Consider the following 8693-nt stretch of genomic DNA (forward strand, 5'->3'; position numbering starts at 1 on the left):
GCATCTCAAACTCTGGGATTACCTTGAGGCTACTTACTGCCTTCTCACAGTTTTCTCTGTGTAGAGACCTTGACAGAAACAGCAAATTGTTTCGGCCATAACTCTCTGATAAAAACTCAGAATATGGCCATGTAACCACTCAAAAGAACGGGAAGGCATCTGGTCTATAAGCCATCGCGGGCAGAATAGGCAAAAACGTCTGTATATAGCCACAAACACGCCATCTTTAGAAACGCGTTATTTTTCCACATTTTTAGTATGCATGGACTCTAAATGTGTAAAAGCACTCTAAATATGACCTCTTATCACCTAAACTTGAAATTCTATTTTTGGGGATACTTATCTCTTAATAGAACTATTCTTATGTTCTTATTTCTTTTAGGATTTTTGGAGCTAATATTTTTATTCTAACACTTTCCTAATGTTTTTAGCCTTATTGTCTCACTCTTCTCTAAGTACACTCTCATTCCTTATTGAAATCTATATTAAAAGAGACACATACATACATGGCTTGGGAGGGACGTTACATGGGCTCCATGGCCAGGTGCACCATGTACATTTTGCAAATTTGTATGCTTGAGAATCCCCAACTACCTCATGCACAAGATGTCTTGGTGCATAAACGCAAGTAGGTACTCTCTCTCTCTCTCTCTCAAGCACACACACACACACACCATCATCAAAACCAGGTGCACTCCATGCTTTGAAGCTTGCAAAACAAGATTGTTTTTTTTTCTTGTACCGTGTTTTATGTGAGTGCTTGGGTAGCATACTTTGTGTAATGTAGAGCATATTTGAAATGCTCGAATGAACATGAATTTGAAAGCATACTTGGAAGCAATGATAGCCTAACATCCGCAAATCGACGAGCTTGAAGCTTGTTATTATGTTCGATGGGGATTCAAAAGTACCTCGCAAATTAGAAAATTACAAATTTATTACCACATTAAAAAATGAGTTTTGTATCATGAATCAATATGTAGGACTAATGGCCACCTTCAACACTAAAGGTGTTTTGGTCCACTTTCGATATCGAAAGTGCTATTTGGGAAACAAGGGAAGGGCACGTTCTCCTATGTTTGTTAAATTTTGGGGAAGACTGTGCCAACTCCCCGCCATACTTTATGTATGGTTTTTTTTTATAACTTCACTTACACAAACGAGCACGAAAATCCTATGACTTGATGATTGACGTGTAACTCAGATTCAAATGTGGTAATGAATTTAGAACTATCTACCTTGTGATGTACTTTGAGATCTCTGTTGATGTGTCCATCGATTTCTCACATCGAATATAATCATAGGCTTGATATTCATGCTCATTCGAGCTCTATAAGCTGTTCATATAAACTTGAGAAAGATACGCATGAGATGAAGACATACTACAAAAATGATATGGGTTACAGTGTCCATCTTCATTCAAGCGCTTCAAGATGTTTATACGTGAACATAAGGACACACGTTCTTTCAAAGTACGTTAACAACACACAAGTGCAAGCAATCAAGAGGATAAGGGTACCCAAGTATTCTAGTTGTTTTGTGTTTGTGTATTTTTTGGAGATATATATATATATATATATATCTTTTTGTTTTAATTGTTTTTTTAGGTCAATGGGAGAGAGAGAGAGTAGAGAAAAGAAAAGTGACGGATAAAATTAAAGGGCCTTTATTTGTTTTGGTAAAAGAGAGAAAGAGAAAGAGTTAAAGAGGAGGAAAAGATTTGAAAAAAAAAAAGAAATAGTATATATATGTTTTTTTCTTTCTTTTTTGTCTTTTAATGTTTATGATGAAGAGAGAGAGAGAGAGAGAGAGAGAGAGAGAGAGAGAGAGAGAGGAGAAAGAAAGAAAGTTTTATGAATCGTCTTCAAAAGACCCATAGGGCCTATGAGACCAAAAAATTACATCATAGTCCATGCTACATCTCGCCATGGAACAAAAGAAAGAGAAAATGAAACTGAAAATATAATTGACTAATGAAAGATGAGAAACAACTGCCTAGAAACTACCATGAAAATACATCATCATCATAGCTAGTATGATCATCCTCCTCCCCCCCCCCCCCCCCCCCCGGCGCGTGGGTGGCTAGAGGGCCATCTAGATGGCTGATACAAGTAAATTAGATATCCACTGGGTCGAAAGGGGCTCGATGGAGCATATCCCATATCTACAAAGCAGCTCTGTTTGGCGAGTAGATGGTGGGTGTCTAGCCTGTTGTAAAGTATTCGCTAAGGCAAGGACGACTCCCTGTGGGGGCGGTGTGGGATCTATATTAGGAAGGGCTTGAGCTAGTGGCTCTATGGTGGGATCTAGTCTCTCATCATCCTCAGCCTGTCTCTAAAATAAACTGGTAATGGGTTGTTGTGCCGAGGTCCAGGGTGTGCTCATTGGTAAGGCTCTATGTGTCTATGAAGCTCAAGTAGAAAGAGCCCCAAGCATCACTGTTAGAGTAATCAATGATCCGAGTCAGTGGACCGAACCCCTCTCTAAAGTGGTATTGGAATCTCCCTCATATCTCATAGTGGGAAGAGACACGTATGTGGCCAATCATTATCCTTATAGCATGTGACATGTGAACATCGAGGTAGTGTGCTCTCTGCATAAACCCATCACGTGTGAGCCTCAAGAAGTTATCTATATAGAATTACATCTTCATAGGTAACTCTAAAGGATTTCTAGAGTTAGAAAGAGACAGAGAAGAGAGAGGACGAGAGGGAAAGAGAGGAGGGGAAAAGAGAGGCAATGAAGACTAGTTTTTATTGGTTTTTTGTGTTTGATGAAAAGAGAGAGAAATAGGTGAAACAATGAGAGAGAAATGGAAGAAAAGAAACAAAAGGGAGAATAATAGAAAATAGATTAAAAGAAGTAGACATAAAATAAACAAAGAGAGGAAAGAAGATCCCCCCCTTTTTTGATAGTTTTGATAATTATATTTAGACTTATAGAGAGAGAGAGAGAGAGAGAGAGAGAGAGAGAGAGAGAGAGAGAGAGAGAGAGAGAGAGAGAGAGAGAGAGAGAGAGAGAGAGAGAGAGGAGGGGAGAAGTGAGAGTTTTTTTATTGGTTTTTGTGTTTGGTGTAAATAGAGAGAAAAGGAAGAAAATAAGAAAAAACAGAGAATAATAAAAAATAATAGTAGATAGAAAAAAGACTAATATAATTAGATGACAAAAATGGGTAAAATAAAAATAGATAGAGAGAGAAAGAGGAAGAGAGAAAATGGATGGCCAATTAAAATAAAATGTGAAATCAAGATATAGGGATAAAAGGGGAGGAGGAGGGAGAAGGGATGAAGAGACCCAAAGAATCCGACCCGAAGATTCCTTCTTAGCTTTTGTCCATGTGAGAAGAATCAAAGGAAAAGGGGGGGGTCCTTTTCATGCATCAATAGTTCACCTTTAACTTTATCACAATCCACTCCCTTCTTTGTAACTACCTCTTGCCATGCATCATAGAGATATCCAATTAAATATTCCCAAGTGGATTTGGGGGCTAGTGGGGTAATGATGGGCAAAGTTAGTGGTTTCCTACTAACTTGGGGTTTCCACTAAATCTACCAAAAATTTAAGTAAGGCTAATCTAATTAATTACGATGCCTAATCATAATTTTTAGGGCTCTAATTACTACCAATTGGATTAATCTTTGGAAGGGGATATTTAACAAGTACCTTAGCAATTAGATTACTAAGCCCTCGAGTGATTAATCTTAATTTATCACTCCCGTTTTCACCTCTAATTTTGCTCTTGGAAAATGAAGTTCAAAGGGGAAAAATTAGTGGCTAATTATACACAACCATGAGCCAAATTGATGGTTTGGGGCACACAATTGGATTATGACAAGGGCATTACACTCTCTAACCACTACACGCATGGTTCATTTGTTTTTTTAAAACTCTCCTAATTTCTCACTAATAAAAAACCTTATTAGTGATTATTAAGAGATTGTTTATTTTTTGTGCGTTTGTAGCCACCCTCGCTACCTATGGCACCCAAGCCCATGAACCCCCAAGATCGGGCATCCCCAAGTCGTCATCCTCATTGTGTGAACCCCCAAGATCGGGCATCCCCAAGTCGGCATCCTCACTGTGTGAACCCCAAGATCGAGTACCCCAAGAGTAGGCATCCCAAAGTTTGTGAACCTCAAGGGTGCCCACCACAAGGCCAACCACCAGCCACACAAAGTGGGAATCTCTGGCGACCCCACTTCCAAGTTTGGGTACGCACTTGACCAACTAAGCGGCGCCCACCTACTCGTCAGTGCCTCTCACCACTCCAACGGCATCTGTCACCTACTTGTGCTCGGCGCTCTCACCTACTCCAGCGGCATCTATCAGTGACCACTTCTAGCACTTGGCTCATGATAGCCCAAGGGACCATGCCCATTGTATATAGAGAGACTATGGTGTATTGAGGGGGATCCCCAATGCAATGTGGATCCCCATCCTGTGCATCCCCGCACCCCTTTTGCGCATCCCTGCTCACCCCCCTCGTGCATCCCCAGCTTCACACCCTTACCCCATTGGGTATCCCCAACCAAACACCTCACCCCTCTTGCGCATCCCTGCTCACCCCCCTCGTGCACTCACCCCCTCGCCCTCTTGTGCATCCTCGCTCACCCCCCTCGTGCATCCCCATCCATGCATCATCTCCTGCATCCCCATGTGGACCCCCTTGCACATCCCGTGCATCCCCACCCTGTGCATCCCCACACTTCCGTGCATCCCCGCACTTCCGTGCACCCCCCCCCACGGTGCATCCCCACACTTCCGTGCATGCCTCTCGTGCATCCCCATCCCCTCACCGTGGACCCCTTGTGCATCCCCATCCGTGCATCTCGTGCATCCCCACGTGGACCCCCTTGCACATCCCGTGCATCCCCATCCCATGCATCCCCCTTGTGCATCCCCATCTCCTCACCGTGAGGGTCCACATGCATCCCCATCTGTGCATCTCGTGCATCCCCACGTGGACCCCCTTGCACATCCTATGCATCCCCTTGCACATCCTATGCATCCCCATCTCCTCAGCGTGAGGGTCCACATGCATCCCCATCTGTGCATCTCGTGCATCCCCACGTGGACCCCCTTGCACATCCTATGCATCCCCATCGCGTGCATCCCCACACTTCCGTGCATCCCCCTTGTGCATCCACATCCCCTCATCGTGGACCCCTCATGCATCCCCAGGTGGACTCCCTTGCACATCCCGTGCATCCCCACACCCCTTTTGCGCATCCCCATCTAGTGCAAACCGTACACACTTGCGCACTCCGTGCACCTCTTTTTCGTGCATCCGCATCCTCTTTCCTTCCCTTATTCCCTCTGTGCACCCCCGCACTACCCGGTTGCCCCCCCTTTGTCGCATCTTCCCCTTGGGCATACCCCCTTCACCCCGTATCCCCCTCGTGTACCCCAATACCCACCTTGTGCACCCTATAAAAAAAAACCAAAAAGAGCACCCTACCCCCCTTGGGCCATCTACCTTGGGGACCCCACACTTTCACCCCCCTTGGGCCATCTACCTTGGGGACCCCACACTTTCACCCCATTCCAATTTGGGGACCCAAACTTCGCCACCTCTCCCCTTGCGCACCCCTAACTTATGCACCCGGGTTGCTTCACTTGTGCACCCCCAACTCGCGCACCCTGAACGTTAACAAAAAATAAATAAAATCATAATTGTGTGCACCCCACAATTTCACCTTGCGCACCACCCCCACTGCTGCCGCTTCCTTCGCCCAATTCAAACTTGCGCACCCCCAACATTCAAAATACATATTCCCATCGGCTGTCTGTCGACTTCTGCACACACCATCCCCAGCCACCCTTGACGCCATCGGCTCCTTGCACACACCCCCAGGTCACCCTCCTTGCGCCCAACCACCCCTCCCTTTGCCACCTTTTTTTCTTGCACACCCCCATAGCCGCCTTACCCACACCCTTGGGGACCCCCACGTTTTCCCCCTACTCCACCTTGAAATTTTTCTTACTTGTACAACAGAGGCAGACTTCTCATGTTGACCTCTATCGCTACTCACTTAGTAGTCCAAGCAAGGCTATGGCTTCAACTCCATCAGCCTTACGAGTTTGGGGCCACCGCTCCATAGCCCCATGTGCACCAATCATGACAAAGTGCAGGACTCCCTTGTACTCTGTGGATTTGTCATGATGGAGAAGCAATATGACCTCAGTGCCAGCAACCATGCCCATTCCTTGGTCACCTTTGTTGACTCAGTTCCAACTATCTTAGTTCACCAACCTTCACCTGCAACATGGGTATGTGCTATATCCATAGGGGAAGATGAAGTAGCAAATGGTTTTAATTCTCGCTCGATGAGGCCTGTGGTGGTCACTCTCTTCTCACCAATATTTCTTGTGGGCATGTCGTGTCCTTCTTGCTCGACACTTCCTCTTGGACCTGTGGTGGTCCCCTATGGCGGTCCATCTGCAGCTTCACCTCAACATGTGCCTCTCTACTTCTGGTGTTCACTGGGATGGTGAATGGATTAATTGGTGGGGGACCTGTAGCCACCCTCACTGCCTACGCAGCCCAAGCCCATGAACCCCCAAGATCGAGCATCCCCAAGTCCGCATCCTCATTGTGTGAACCCCCAAGATCGAGCATCCCCAAGTCGGCATCCTCACTGTGTGAACCCTAAGATCGGGCACCCCAAGATCAGGCATCCCAAAGTTCGTGAACCTCAAGGGCACCCACAAGGCCAACCACCAGCCATGCAAAGTGGGAATCTCTAGCGACCCCACTTCCAAGTTTGGCTACCCACTTGACCGACGAAGCGACGCCCACCTACTCAACGGTATCTGCCACCTACTTGTGCTCGGTGCTCTCACCTACTCCAACGGCATCTGTTAATGACCACTTTCAGCACTTGGCTCATGATAGCCCAAGGGGTCATGCCCATTGTATATAGAGAGACTGTGGTGTACCGAGGGGGATCCTCAATGCAATACATGGTCTTGTGATGTCCCAACTATTGCCTACTTCTATCTTGTGTTGCGTGTATGTCACTTAGGTAGCTCTTGTGTGGTGTTTCGTTCTTGAGTCTGTGTGAGTGCGTAGTGGAGTGGGATAGAGAGGTTGCCATCTCCCTAGCTTGTGCCAACTCCTGAGGGTATACTGCCGTATAGAGGACCCTAGTGATTTAGTGTGCCTGCATGATAGCCATCCCAGTCTACTACAGTGTTTTTATTAATTAATGGACTAAATTACAAAGCTTAGCTAACCATGCACTCAATTAACAAAAAAACAACATAGCTTAGGTAAAAAATAGAGATTTTACCAATGCAAAAAGAGAGTGTAATTACTCCTCTACATTATTTTGTGCTCCATCTGATCTATTCTCCGATGCTCCCAAACTCCAATGCCAAACAAAAACAACAAAAAACAACTCAAAAGTACTACAAATGAGTAGTAAAACTAACAGATTTGCATTCCAACTGATAGGCACAATAAAAAAGACTCCATTGGACAAAGTAAGTGAACCCTAAGCTAGAGCATCTCCCCAACAGTGGCGCTAAAGATGTTCACCATTTAGGGGACAATCTTGTGCCTTGCATGAGGAGATGAAGTGAAAATTGCAAGGGTCTATATGGGGATGCACTTCTAGCCAGTGTATGTGTCGACTCTCCAAATTGGAGCCGCGAGGGGCTTCAAACTTGGCACCCTTGGTGTGCCAAGGGTGCCGTGCCTCAATAAGTGTGGAGCAATGAGAGAAGTAGTTATGGAAGAACTCACCTCTACCTCAATACCACAATACTTATGATCCTTGCAAGATGTGGGAAAGAGAGATGTAGCTAATGAGAGAAATGGGAGAAGAAGTATGCACAAGAAATTTTAAGCAAAATATCCAACAATCCACAAGCACGAATAAGGAAGCACTATCAAAACACAAGAGCTAGAACTAGAGAAGTCAAGACTGAATTGTGATGAATGGGATTGGCCCTTTCCTCATTATTGAAAATGTCTTATATACATGGGCTCGACTTTACAAATGCCCACCTGCCCACCTGCCCACGATATACACATGTCACATAGGCTTGGCTAGATCCCATAATCTTACGTTATTAAGGACATGGCACGGTTACAAATGGTGGTACAAAGTGGCGAAGACTACGCGTTGGAAGTAATGTCGTTATTAACAATAAGTCACTTGGATGCAAAACGAAGATATACCCTACTAATTTTGACGTATGAAGCCCCTAGTAGAATTATATTGGGTGCCTATTCAAACTTTTATCTTGGTCTTTATTTATTGCCCACTACCGTGGGTATTAATTAAATATTACCTTAACCTAAGGGGTTCTCTAAGGTCAAACTTAAAGGTGTGAGCCTTCAAGTCCAACACCACCCTCTTGCTCTACTGATTAGCCGCTTCCATTGCCCATAAACCTCCTCCTCGTAGCCACATCCTCCTCATAACATAAATGCAACCTATTTTGATGGATTAAGGTACCTTAGGAATTTTTACTACTCTTTCTCTCAAGCATGCGTGTGCAATGCTTAATTAATTATTGCAAAAAAGCATTTTGATGGCTTATTAAAATAAAATAGAGTTTTGTATAGCCAATGTGTAATGTCTTAAAGATTAGAAAATGCTATTTTCAAATTTTAAAAGGTCTACACCTGATAGATAAGAAAATGCTATTTTGAGATTTTAAAAATTCCCCACCTTGAAGATATC

The sequence above is a fragment of the Cibotium barometz genome, chromosome 7 (genome assembly GCF_041138505.1).
Source record: "Cibotium barometz isolate CiBa-2024 chromosome 7, ASM4113850v1, whole genome shotgun sequence".
NCBI lineage: Eukaryota > Viridiplantae > Streptophyta > Polypodiopsida > Cyatheales > Cibotiaceae > Cibotium > Cibotium barometz.